The 14395-nt window shown below is 35.7% G+C and overlaps 1 long non-coding RNA gene across 2 annotated transcripts in view; it reads left to right on the forward strand.

The window, feature by feature from the left end:
* LOC103464165 (uncharacterized) overlaps nucleotides 1–14395 on the forward strand; it is a 92420-nt gene that overhangs the window by 43374 nt on the left and 34651 nt on the right. The window contains exon 1 of one of the 2 annotated variants that reach the window (XR_001776496.2): nucleotides 3332–4010. The exons of the other annotated variant lie outside the window; for it this stretch is intronic. This is a non-coding gene — a long non-coding RNA (uncharacterized LOC103464165). Of the gene's footprint in view, nucleotides 1–3331; nucleotides 4011–14395 lie in introns of those variants that run through there. 2 annotated transcript variants of the gene reach the window in all.

Here is a 14395-nt window from a genome sequence, read left to right on the forward strand (position 1 = left end):
CATGTTAATTTTTTGGTGTTGAGTTTAATTTTTCATCCTTGTGCTATAGACTCAGCATGGCTCCGTGGTTTCACTGATGAACAATGGAGCAAACTGTCATCTCCATTTGGCAGCTACACACGCGCTACTGTACACCCAGCTGCTTTGTACTGCATGGGATTTGAGGGGTTGGAGGGAGGAGGGGGCGCTAACAACACAGGGGTTTATTACCTGGGAAATTAATGACCTTAGAGAGCGAGATATAATGGCTGAAACATCTGCAAGAAATCATCTTAGGAAGGACCTATCCCCTTTTCAATCTGTATCTTTCTGCCTAGCCATAATATTCCAGGAGCATAAATCAGCAGGCTAATTTATACAGTTAAGATTTAGACACCTCAGTTTGCAAACACAACCTTCTGTTTGATTACTGGCAATTATACTTAAGCACTATTAATGATTTGGCCTTGCAATTCATGAAGGAGTTGACCTGCATGTGTGAATGTATATGTAAATCTTCCTTGAAAATATATTAGCTTCTCTGTTTGTTTTCACTTCGGGTTGTTTTACTTTTTGACCTTTTGAAATTACATTCAGTACTGTGGTTCGACTTACTGGAAGAAGATGGGAGCTCAATGGAGTTGATGTCTTCCCCAGGCAACCCTGGTTTCCATGGAATGATGAGCTGACGAATCGATGATTGGCTGAAGGTGCACTGAACAGAGCCAATAGAAATGCAGGGCTTGATGTTTGGGATAGAGGCACACCAATAGGGGAGAGACACCCCCTGTTGCACGGTTGTAGTATTTGCTGTCCTGGCTCCCATCCTAATCCCCTGCTGGGGCTCACCACACCAGTTTTTAGAGATTATAACTTATAGTGACGGACCACAATGCTGGGAGGCCTCAGTAGTATTCAACTGTAATGGCAGATTTACTTCAGAAACCCCCCCAAAGGGTTCTGTAGTTGGGTTCTGGTTGCATGGCTACTGTATGCTCGTGATCTGCTCCGTGAAGGAGGCATTGTGAGCTCGGAGTGACTCGATGACTATCATTTCACTTTGGCTGGAGAGAAAGCTTTGGCCTTTCTCCGTGAAATTTGTCCGGATTATGCAGACGGTACAGGGAATAAAGAGGGTCACAAAACTTTCTCAGAGTCCAAAAATTGGTCAAGTCGGTGCAGAGTTTTGACAAGTGATCTTTCAGTCTTTGGAAAGTCATTTTCCAGCAGATTAAATAATATGTTATTAATTTGATTTGAGGCTCATTATTTCCTATTAACTATTCAAACGTAGTAATGTAATGGATCACATGCTAAATCAGAAAGTAAGAAATGACTTGCTCTCACTGCTTCCAGGTGTTGCAGGATTTCAATCATTCTAACTCGCTCTATTGTGAATTTATTTTTCTCATCTTAAAAGTCTTATAATAATCAGCTCTTGCAGAGTTTTCTGAACTGCTCCTGCAACCAGCAATTATATTTCGAAGTACTGGTCACATTTCACATTTCACAATTCACGTCTTTCCACGGCAGGAGTGAAATGTTGCTGCTGTTTGTCACGTGTCTGTTGAAAACATCCTCATCCAAATAAGCTTGTCCTTTTAATTGAGCTGTTAAGCAAAGTGTCATTCAGGCTTATATACTATACCCATTCCCTCAGCTGACAGGATGCAAAACCAGGAGGTTCCTCATATGAAAAGCTCTGACCTTTCTTTTGTGGTGCAATCAAATGGGGCTGCCTTGGTCCTTGGCTCTGAATAATTAATTCCTCCCCTCAGTAGGAGTGTTTGCTAAACAGTGGGGTCCTTGGCAGTTCACTTTTTCTGCACCACTGCCACTGCACCCTAGGGGAGAGACGAGTGTATGCCTTAGTTTGACTTAAGATGTGCCTTTTAGAGAAAGGAGAGACAGTCAGGAGATATCGGGAGTCTTTTCTTTACTTTAAATCCTACAGAGAAAATACAACAGCCAAAACAATGGAAGGTAGTGTGCAAGTTATTTGCTTGATAGTTTTTTTTCTCATACTTTCTACTATGTGGGACTATTCTATTTTATTTTTATTATCCCAGTTTACTGCCAGTTAGCAAAGTTTTTTTTTTTCTTTCTGCAAGAAAATGACTGCAATGCTACTTTACAATTATAAAAAAAAATGCAAGTCACTGATTGGCTTGCTCCTTTTTTGCCCTAATCCCTACTTCTTGCTACGCCAACAAACCCAGTGTGATGAGGCACATGTTTCCTGTTCTGCATTTGCCTCATAACAGCGTCATCTCCACCCTCCGTATACACTCTTTCATCATCCATAGGAATAATATATCGGGTGGAGATGCTCACGAAATGTTCTCCACTGGCAGTGTGTGACAGTCACTTTGATCTTACCGTGAGAGGCTGAAGCTCCTGGAGAAATTATCAATGAGACGGGAGGAATAGGGGAGACAGAAATAGAGAGAAAGGTTGGGAGTGCCGTGCCTTGCCTGTGTGTGTGTGTACGCGTTGGATTATGTTTAAAAATGGTCCTCCCAATTAGAATATGAAACTCACTATTTAGTGCCTCCAGCTTAATAGTCAATCAAATCTAAAAGAAAAAAAAAGTGTTTCACAACATTTTTAGAAAAAAAGTTGCCATCATTTTTTATTTTTTTTATCCAGTGTTTAAGAATGTCACTCTTTGTTTCAGGTTGCAGTGTTTTCAAAATGTTAGGACTCCTTGTTCCATCTTTCTCTGCGCTTGCAAGGGGGCAGCACAGGACTTTGATAGAGGAGACCTCGACTGAACTTCCATGAAAGACAAAGAAAACCTTCTTATGACACTATTGGAGAAATCCAGCTCCACACTGGGTCTACCTAAATTGTTTATGGATCTTTTTACAAATATTTAACAACTTAAGACCCTTTTCACTGACATAATTTAGTAAATTATTCACATTTTGAGAGCAAAATTGGGGTACTTGATAAAATAATGATGCAAATCTATTGTTTTTGCAGAAAAATTGGTAATGAATACAAATTTAAATTTGAATTTCTCTCCCAAATGCAGAAATTGCAAAGTATTATTTAAAGAAGACTATTTAGATCAAATGTGTAAAAGAAGAAAAATACTTTTTGTTGAAGTAGTTTTTTTTTATTATTATTACATTTTGGCCAGATCATTTTAGCTAATTTTAAAATTTACAAAATGTCAAACTTTATCATTCAGATTTTTTGTTGGTGTCGTTAATTTATTATTATTTAAATAGATTAGGAACAAAATGTTTTTCAGATTTATTTCAACTAATCAACATTAACACTATAAGAATTAAATCTCAAGACAGATGAAGAAATTAGAAAAAAAAGAGAGAAAAGGTGAAATAAGTATAAAAAAAAGTTAAAAGAAAACTGAGTAAAAAGGAATCTAACACCTTCTGTGAAACTTGTGAAAAAACACAAGTTGGCAAATATGTGAAGCGTTGCAGTTAATGAAGACATATTAGCCCACAGAAATCTTGCTATGGGTATGAGAGGAGATTTTTTATTTTTTTTTTCTCACCAAAAGATCAGAAATGGAGGTGCTGTCCTTCTGCTATTTAGACCTGCTTTTAGTCCTGATCTAATGCATTTGGCATGAAGGGGGAGCTGTGGCTCCTCCTGTCCGAGCAAGGTTACAGCTGTGTGGGCTTTTACTGAGCGCCTTGCACATTTTCTCACACTTTCCGGCTGCGCTGTGCCACATTGATTTAAATGTATCTGTTGAGGGGAAAATAATCAATGCAAATTCCCTGGCAGTGAGGCCAACAAATAAGACATGTCTGATTCATCAAGCGGACATTGCTTTAAAGACCACAGTTTCTTCTTTGCCCCCATTTCTCACTCTTTCCTTCTCTCCATTTTGTCTCTTTTCCTCCTCTTTCCCACCTCTGGGACACTTCACCCATTTTTACTCTGTCCACCCTTCTCCGTACAAAAAAAAAAAAAACTGTTAGCCTGAATTAGTGGAAGAAGCTTAAATTTCTTTCCATGTGCTCATTGGATTTCATCATAGACAGCATATAAAGGTAGGTGGAAAGATATTTATTAGACATTTAAAGTTGCATATTATAATGCAATAATTTCTCTGTCTGTTTTTGTACTTCAAATTATTATTATTTTTTTTTCCTTTGAATTAATAATTTTTACATTCAGGTGTTTTTACCTGGTCAAAACATGAAATGTATTTAAATATCTTTATGTCATCACTCATCCAGGAAAGTTAATTTAAACAAGGTCTGTAGTTTAACTGCATTACAAGAAAAGTAAGTCAATATGTTGAGCAGGAAGAAAGTCTCACCTGACACCTAACCTTAACATTTTGTTTTGCTCCAGCTTGAACTCGGTCAAACGGTCTGGCATCTAACAAGGCCAGTGTGTAGTCTGTGTATGTAAATTCACTACATGTGTGAGAGAAATAAAGGCTGGGGCTATTTGGAAAATTCCTGTGTGATGAAAGGGAAAGAATATCCCCCAAAAAATGATTAATGTGGTGTTCAGGTACACAGAAGATTGAGTGATCCTGTCATCGTGCCATATGGTACCAATTTATTCCAGCAAGCATAAGGCAAACGCAGGGAAGGAGCTCTCACGACTGTGCCTCCAAAACTTTTTCAAAATGAAAAAGGAACCTGAAACAAATCTAAAAGTGTAAAATACTAAAATAAAAATGTTAGTTTTTAAAAATTACATTTTATTTTTTATTTTTCTTGCTTATTCTTGGTTCTTAATCTCATTGCTTACTTAGTAAATAGTGAATGTTTTTCTTCTATTACTAATCATTATTATTCTTTAACTTGTTTTTATTTATAATGGAAGAGGATTTTTAAAATCTGGTTTAGATGTAATTTGATTTTTTTTAATGAGGCCTACAGTGACTTCTCAGTCATTTTTTTATATATTACCAGGAAGGAGATACAAATATAGTTTGAAACTGACAAGCCTGTCAAATCAGGCTGAGGGCTATAATTTGAATCCCTCGCTTAAAAAGTGAGTTCTTCCAGAAATACATTATTTTCAAGTGCTGATAAGTGAGTGAATCCCATTTGCCTGAACACAATGGCAAAAGAAACTAATTGTATTTAAATTCACCAACATAATATTAAAAGTAGACTTTACTGTACTTGTCTTTTTCTTGCTAAACATTTAAGAGAAGCTGTGCTATTTATATACACAAGAATCATGTTTTACAAGTTACTACTGAACATTTTTCAAATAATCCTGTAAGCTAGGACTTTTTTTTTTAAGGAATAATCTTTTACTTGGCAGCCTTTGCAGTGCTTGACATTTTGTGACGTTTCTGAGATGCATCCAAGCTGCATCATGTGACCTCAATATCTGCCTCTAATGCTTCTCAAACATGACTTTCGACTCTAAATGCGTATCTCGATTCATGCGCAAAAATGAGAGTTTTTTTGAACATGCAGATGGCCATTGGCAGAGAGGAAACAGGTTAGGGAGCTGGACTACCACCACTTTTCTTTTTCACTACCTTGTTATTTGTCGCCTCACCCCTGCAGGGCATGCTGACAGGAACTGATAAACCTTTTTATGGGCTGAACTGAATTGGCTCCTATTATCCAAGGTGTGGAACTGCTCAATGGTGGAAATAAAAGACGTTATCCAGTGCCCATCTGCCCACCAGTCTCTCTCTGCCCACTTTTCAGGGTTCCAAGAAGCTGTGTCCAATTGGTGTGTGTAGTAGATGTATATAAATAGGTGAGAAAAACATCTAATGAAACAATTAGAATTTTGTGTGTGTGTGTGTGTGTGTGTGTGTGTGTGTGTGTGTGTGTGTGTGTGTGTGTGTGTGTGTGCGTGCGTGTGTGTCAAATTCCTCACTTAAATAACACCATAATAGCTGTAACTTCTGGTCTGAAAAACAAATTGGCAAATCATAGAAAAAAAAAAAATATATATATATATAGTTGCAGGTTGTATACACAACTGCATTATATATAAGATTTTTCCCAATACAATTACATATAAATAAAATATAACGCTGTCTAAAAGCTGAATTAATCTCCGAACTGCAGGATTGAGTTAAATTTCATTACACTCTGGGCCCTAATAAAATAGCTGGTATTCACAAACAAACAGACGAGAAGCACACAATAAAAAGCACCTGCAGTGCGCGAGGATGGTTAGGTTGACGACTGTTCACTACTTTTTACTATTTAAGTGAAAGTCTCTATCAGCGTGATTCCACAAAGAGAGACCATGAAGTGAAACCATGTGATACAATTTATTTATCGGGAAAGAGGAGGACTGGATGGTCATTTTTGTCATTTCTTGGCATATTAGCGCATTATTGTTGCCTTATCTGCTCTTCTGGTTCTCATATTTTTTTCAACTGTTTTTCTGTTTACTTAATATGGAAATTGGCATTATTCCTCATATGCAGCTCTCTTTATCACATTTGAACAAACCCACCCATGAAAAACAACACCTTTATAATATAAAGTGTGACTGCCAGAAAAAAAAATAGTTAAAATTGCTTTTTATTTCACTATGTGGCAAAGGAACAACACATGCATGTCTATGAGTCTGCAGTTGTTTTGTAAGGTTTGCCATTCAAGTTTTGCTGAAAGTGCTTTGGTGATGCATTTGCTGCTCTGTTAAGCCACAATTTGCTTTTCCTATTTTTTTCATTTAGAGCTTTTCAGCACACTAGTTCCTATATCAGTGCTTTCAAACCTTCTCAGGTCAGCCCAAGTTTAACCACATGCATCTATTATTTGATTTGGACCAACGGTTTTGTTTCTGCATGCTTTATAGAGATTATGGAATTAAGTTTTTGGGCTACAAAAAAATGGTAAAACTAAATCATTTTTTGAAACCATCGGTTATATGCAAAAAAAAAAAAAAAAAAAATTACATTGCCTTCACCACATGATAATGACAACTCTATGCAGTGAAACAGCAATAGCAGCACTCAAATGACAGTGTTTTAGTGTGAATTAAGCCTTTCAAATTATTAGGAAAAGATTATGTTTGCAATTAACAAGCTTCTGGATATAGAGTTGTATGCATATGATGTGCAAACATTGTGAATGAAGTATGTTGCATTGACAAGACAAATACAGTCAGTTTAATGTGAGCAAAATGTAGTTAGCATTTTATCGTTTCTTAACTAAAAATGTCTTGCTAATCCGTCTCCGCCATGCTTTACACTTGGTGTTTTAAGGATTTAATTTATTTATATTGGAATAAAAGAAACTCTGGGTACAGAATACTGCTGATTGGAGTGCAAAAACTGTTCATTTTTGAATGCAGATCAAGATAGAAATAAGAAGGTCTCCTTTCCTTATTTTTTTTAAGCTGCTTGTATAATATTCATGCGCGACTCAAACTTAAAAACAGTTTTAGTGTTGAAATTCTTGAGTAAACTTGAACTAATAAATCTTCTATAAAATAAAGTTTTCTCTAGGTTACTGATAATGCAAAACATATTGCGTCTTTGATTTTAAGCTAACTTTATGCATTCTCTAACAGAAATCCAAAATAAATAAAAAACCCACCTTTTAAATCAATTAAAGTGTAAGTGTCAGGTAAAACTATAATCCTTTGGCACAAATCTGACTGTGATTAAATCAAAACTTCTCCGTGTACCATGCAATGACAGTACCTCTTTTTCCATAGCTTACCTTGAGCAGACTAGTGTTCAAAGTGCCTAGTCTTTTGGCAACAGAGTTCCAATTTTTGTCATTTTTATTTTGTAAAACAGCACTCTACCACTGCTAGGTCCTGATACACAATGGTTCCCTGTAAAATGTTTACTTATTGAATGTCACTTTGATTGGATGACAGAGAAAAGTCTGGTTAAATGTCAGATTGTTCAAGGTGGCTGGAACCCGTTACGCTCACTTAATATTAGTGTCACTTGACTAGTTTTAGAAATACAGATGACAAGGATCCAAATCCTTGAGAGGAGAGGGTTAGACTGGGTGACAGGGAATCTCTCCCTGAAGCCATGTGTATAATGACTCTGTTTGCATGGGGAATGGAACGAATAGAGCCAAAGATGGATGTTTAGTTTACTGTAGCGTTATCTGTGGAGTTTTGGACCGCTTTAAGCGAGTTATTAAAGCCATCTGTTTGGGCCTAGGGGGCCGGGACTGATTAATATAGCCATTGAATGTGAAGTCACAGGAGCAGACAGCAATATTTCTTAAATTAGTTGATGGATTTAAAGTCCCATTTTAACCTGCCTAATATTAATATTTTACTAGAGTTGTAGTGAAAATGTATGATTTCTTTAAAAAGCTGATAAAACAGAATAAAACAGTATGTTAACGGTCAAGCACAGGCGAGGTAAAAAAGGTTTACAAAGCTGTAGTGTAACTGCGAAAAAAGTCAGTTTTTTAACCTCGGTTTTGAAGTCACCATATTAAACAAATAGTTTGTAAATAATCTTTGGGTGAAAATGAACTCTAAATCAAAAAATAGTGTATTTAAAAATAAGTCATTTCAATTCAAACATACACAATGCAGATAATAGTTTGGCAGACTCTATAAAAAAGGTGGATAATTATGAAAAATTTAAATTTTAGAAAAGCAGACAAAGGTAAATATGCAATAGTTTGTAGTCAACAGTTTTAAAATTGTCTATATGTCAGAAAAACAGCCGGAAAATTTAAAAAAATTCAACAACTTTTTCTGGTTCTATAAAAACGTGTGGTGTTTGTCACTGGTTTGGTTTGGTCGGGTGATAAATAGAGAGAGCTCTTTAAATGCTACATTTCTATTAAGTCCAATCTACTAGACGGCTTTGGTTTGATCCACAGTTCTTTTACCATTGCCTCTTCAGTTGAAGATAATTTTCCCATGAAACAGATTTCAATGACAGTGAGGTGGTCCTGGTGCTCGAGCTTGTCTTGACTTTAGCTTGCCTGTGTTTTCTCACAGTGCTCATGCTGTGCTAAGTCCTGGGGGTTCCCACTCTCCACTGACAGGAAATGCTCTTTTTTTTTCTTTTTGGAAAAATGGGCTTAAAGTACTTTTGTCACCCCTGCTGGAATGACTCCCTGGGTGATGAACCATGTTGCATATTTAGACAACAACCATTGCTGTTAAATTAGTGAGTAAAGTTAAAGTTACAGTTACAGTTAGCTACCAATCAGTACATCGTGAATACGGCTTATCTGCCCATTTTTACAGCGTTTTTCCATTTTATTAGCATTTAAATAGCTTTTCTAAACGCCACAAGACAAAATACAGATGCCATTACTGATTCATTGACTTTGTTCTATAACCCTTCACAAATACATCAATAAAACATTCAGAAGTTGCTCTGTGCTGTCCATCCTCGCCATTTGAATTATTTCAATTCAATTTAACTGCAGTGTCCCACCCTCTCGAAGCACCACAACAACTTTCAGAGTGCTCACTGAATTTCTATTTTGGCCTAATAATCCAGAAAACAGATTTCCCTTTCAGACCAGTAAGCTAAGCGTCATTGATAGTTAAACGAAGACATTAGCATGAGTCGGTGGTTAATGACATTGTTTAATGGTGTGTTCACTTTGTTAATATGGCTGACAACACCAGACACATTATGCTGGCAACTTTGAGTTGTCGTGAGTTCAACATGAGCAAGTCACTTTCAAGGATAAGTTCACAAATTTTCAAATAATTTGTCAAATAGCTTTTTTTTTCTGTTTGCCTGCGGGCTAGTCTGCCGAGCAGGTGAGCAGAGTGATGATTAGGTTACATTCGTTAAATATATAGAGGGCAAATTGGAAAAGTGTATTTACATAGATCGGGGGGAAAAAGTGGTCAAATTACCTCTGACAAATGAGCTTTATCAAACATAAAAATAGAAACTAATGTTTTGTGATAAAATTAAACTTCCAAACTTTGAAGGCTACATTTGTAAAAGAAAAAAAGAACTTTTAAGGCTCTGACATTTATACATGTATTATAAGAGAAATTATGTTATAAAGAGACAATTGTTTTTCCCTTTAGGAGATGATAAAACACACAAAAAATACTCACAAGGAACACTGATTTCAAAAACAGCTCAAGCTATTAGCATGATGTCTGTATGATGCATTTACTTTTCAGAGTTAATTATAACTCATTCGCCTGTTCATGATCTGCTGTGTTCATGGATCAAATGCTCTAATCAGAAAGGAAATGTAGAAGCATCTGTCACAAGTCTCTATTTTTCAAAAAAAAAACCTTAGAGTCATGTGGTCATCAAGCTGCGTCTTCCTGTGCTTAGATTGGGAGGGGGGACTCATCATCTTATAACTGCAGCGTTCTTACAGCTTGCTAATTGTTGGGTTTCATACTTGAACGATCTTCTTTTCTCCTAAAACCTCTTTTTATTGGATGGGAAAAAAAAAACATCCCGCACTCAACCTTGAGAATGTATCAATAATTCAAACACATCATCCTCTCATGATGTAGCTGTCTGCAATTGGGAAGAGTGTGTCTGAGGGATAATATTGCACTCAGTCACATCTGACTAGCTGTCACCTGCTGGAGCACAGCTACACCCAGCTAATAAATGCAGAGTCAAAGAGAGCACATTTTTATGACTCGCAGTACAGTAACTGCTGCTGCTCCTTGCAGGAAATGTGACTTACAGATCCTGCAAAGTTCAGATAGCGAATAATTGGAGCTTGCATCCAATTTTGGATGGGTTTGGAGTAATTCTGGGGATTTCCCAACTTGGTTTCCAGACCCAAGCCCCGATCAAAGACTGTTGGTATTGACTGCCTGCCAAAGCCAAGGCTGAGCACATACAGAAAAGTGTTTTTATTTTTTATTTTTTTATTTGTGTGTGTGTGTGTGCATACAGCAATGCATACTTTGCATATCATGAGCACTAAAGAAATGTATGCGTTTGAAATCCACTAAAAATATCCTTTTGTCTAGTCCTCATTTTAATTTTTAAAAATATTTTAAATGTGTAAATATTTTTGCTTAAATTTTATTTTTGAAAAGGTTAGCATTTATATTCTATTAAAACACTTTCTCTTTTTGACAGATGAATATTCCTGCTGCTGTTTTTTGTTCCATGTACTCAGCTGTTCACTTGCTCACGCTGTGTGGTTATAGTACTTTAGGGTGGAGCAGTAACAGAACTGGGCTGGATGGAAGGAGCATAATTTTGTAAACAGATGGCATTTATTTATTTTGCGGAAATTGTGACCAGATTCTGAGGGTCATCAGGTCGTTGTTTAGATTTAGTTTTCTCTAACCAGTCATTTAATTTGCCATCATGCTGTAATCAGCTTTCCTTGTGCAATTCTACTGCACTTTATAACTCGGTGTGCTGTGAATAATCTATCAAATTAAAGATATCTCTTAAATATATCTTTATCACTCTGCAAATAAAATAAATCAACTGACATATTTTATTTCCTTTTCATCTTTTATTCTTCTTTGTTACTGTTTCCACAGGAAAAAAGTGTAAATATTGTAAATATTCATGCATATTTAAAATAAATTAAAATTCAAACTGTTATCTAAATTTATGAAAGGCTTAACTTTGAATCTTGTGTTTCAGAGGTTCAAAGAAGTTGGGTTTTAAATTAGTTAGATTTTTAAGACCTACTTCGATATTAATACACAGAATTCAAAAACAACTGATCATATTAGGTTGGCCCCCACAGAACTGTCACAATAGAATTGAGTGTACAATGCCTTATTGTGATCAGAAATCATGACGCTGTGACACCTCCCTCTTAGAAATTTACACTGGATCTCAGGAGGTTCTGTCTCTAATCCTTACTGATGGAAAAAAAAATGTCTCAACATGCAGCCATTGTTTCAGCTGGAAGGTCACCCTCAGGCTGAAGGTTTCTACTAGCACTTGCTTTGAATAGTCTCAGTGGTTTCCCACTTTGGATCTCTCTGGAACCACAATTATCACAACCAAATCTCAACAGAGGTGGTGAGCCCCGGTTCTGACAACTCTTGTAATCCTCTATTTGTGTTTACCAGCATTCATCGGCCAATCAGAGATGGGATTTGGGAAGCATGTAGCCACATCCCATCAGGCAGCCAATGATATATATATATATATATATATATATATATATATATATATATATATATATATATATATATATATATATATATATATATATATATATATACACAAATATTTATTTCTTTTTATTTTTTATTTTTCCTTCTTTATTTAATATCCGAGAGAGAAGCATAGCATAAAATCAAGTTGTTGTCGCTGTAGATGAAATGTTCTTCTTCTTCTAGTTGCTTACCCCTCTAAGAAATGCCAAGCTTATATTTCAGCTTTTAACACACTGAGGTGTGTGTGTGGTTACTACAATTTATATACCTCTATCATATTTTTCCCTTTATTTCACTTTCATTTATGAGTGTATTGTATCGTATTCCTTCCTTCTCCACTGACGAACAAATCAGACATAATGCATTATTGGCATTTTAATACTGTTACCATAAACAGCTTTCTCAACATATCATTTCATTATCATATTAAATGATTCACTAATTGAATGGTGAGGCCAAAAATCTATTACCTGTTCTCTTTTTTTCTACTGATGAGATAGCAATGGATTTCTGTTCTCAAATAGGGCTCGTTTATTATTATGGTTAAAAACGAATCCAAATTTTCTCGATCAATTTGGCAACCTCCCAGTAACTTCTGGTGTGAGATAACTAAACACGGATAATTAGTAGATATGAAAAATCATTACCCGCTGTTAATCATAGAGGAAGTTTTACCCCATTCTTTCTTGTGCCTGTATTAGCTCTCGTGTGAAACAAGAATATTTTACTGATGTAATGTAATCAGAGATGCCTATCTCAGGGAAGTTTTGGCTCAATTAACCCTCCTGAACACTCAAGGCTGAGTGCGGTGCTAATTTTGTCCTCCACTCAGCACCTGCAGTGCAGTGAATAGACTCCGTCACGAACTCTATGAAAATGAAAATATTTTGGAGGAATAACTTTGCATTGGTTATCCGTGCAAAGCCTTAATTCTGCGAACAACTTCTGCCATCATTTAATCCACGCAAATTTATGGGAAACTGAAATGTCCACAAGACAATAAACACATTAGGCAGATTAAATCAAACATAAACAACCAGTGTGGCCCATTTTAGAGCACGGTGTAGCAACTCTCTTTCTTTTTTTTTTTTTGTCTATTTGTAGATCTTGTTTAGTCTCCTTGCAACAAACAGTCCCGAAAATGAACAGTCACGAAGAGATAATAGCACACGGTTTCACTGGAAGCCTCCTCTGCCTCATCTTGGCTGGAAAATATTTGGATGGTTGCATGAAAAATTGCTCTGAATTCTGACCAATGAATCGTTGTACCCACGCTTTAATGTGTTTCATAAATAATCTGCATGGGAAGGTAATTAGTGCAGGTGTTTACACATATTTCTGTCATCTGGATGCACAGTAGGATCACAGTTGGCTGAGTGACTTTTTTGTTATTAAATTAGGCCCAAGGTAACAGAAGGAGAGATGAGCAACAGTTGAGCAGACATGAGCAACAAAATGTTTCCTTATTCATCATTAGATGAATAAGGAAATATATATATATATATATATATATATATATATATATATATATATATATATATATATATATATATATATATATTTTTTTTTTTTTTTTTTTCAGGAAATTATTCAGGAAATTATGCAGATTCACATTATCAGGAAAATCAGTGTTTGCATAATTAGGGCTTTCTAAAGAACAATAAAGGTTAAAAAAAATTTAATAAATTAAAATGTATCGGCAAAGTTGGACCCAGAAAAAGTGAAGAGTGAAGCTTGTAAAAACTTACACATGTATAAAATAAAGTTATAAATGCATTTTATTATTTTAATAAATAATTATGTTAATTTATTTAATACTCTCCACAACATTGTGACATGATTTTGGCTGAGTGAAGCATTCCATTGCAGTACCACGGAGACTTGTCTTTCATCTTTCTTAAAATGAATGTGACTCACTGTCAGTTGTGCGTTTGTGTCACAATCCAATGCTGTTTGAGCAACAGTGCATCATGTGCTGCCTAATCTCTACTTATCATGACAGTTCTTTCAAATAATATAAAGTTTATGCTTCCACTGACATACACTGATTGACGAAAACACAGAAGCAGATGTAATTTCACAAAATAAAAGCTGCTCAGCGAAAATGGATGGTGGTTGTGACAGTGGATGCTTATAGTCTAGTTTTTACTAAAAGTGGGAATTCAAATTTGACTTAGAAATTATGCCACAATAAGAGGAACTTCAATTTCAGCATATTAGTGACCATAAACATACAACTAGAGCCAGTATGGAACGTCTTAAATTAAATGATAGTCATGAGCTAGAATGCACAAGTAAAAGTGTTTATTGAGAATCTGTAGAAAGACTTTTAAATTGTGTTTTTACTAACGTTCCCCATCTGATTGAA

Source organism: Poecilia reticulata, chromosome 4 (assembly GCF_904066995.2).
Source record: "Poecilia reticulata chromosome 4, P_reticulata-male-v2, whole genome shotgun sequence".
In the NCBI taxonomy this organism is placed as follows: domain Eukaryota; kingdom Metazoa; phylum Chordata; class Actinopteri; order Cyprinodontiformes; family Poeciliidae; genus Poecilia; species Poecilia reticulata.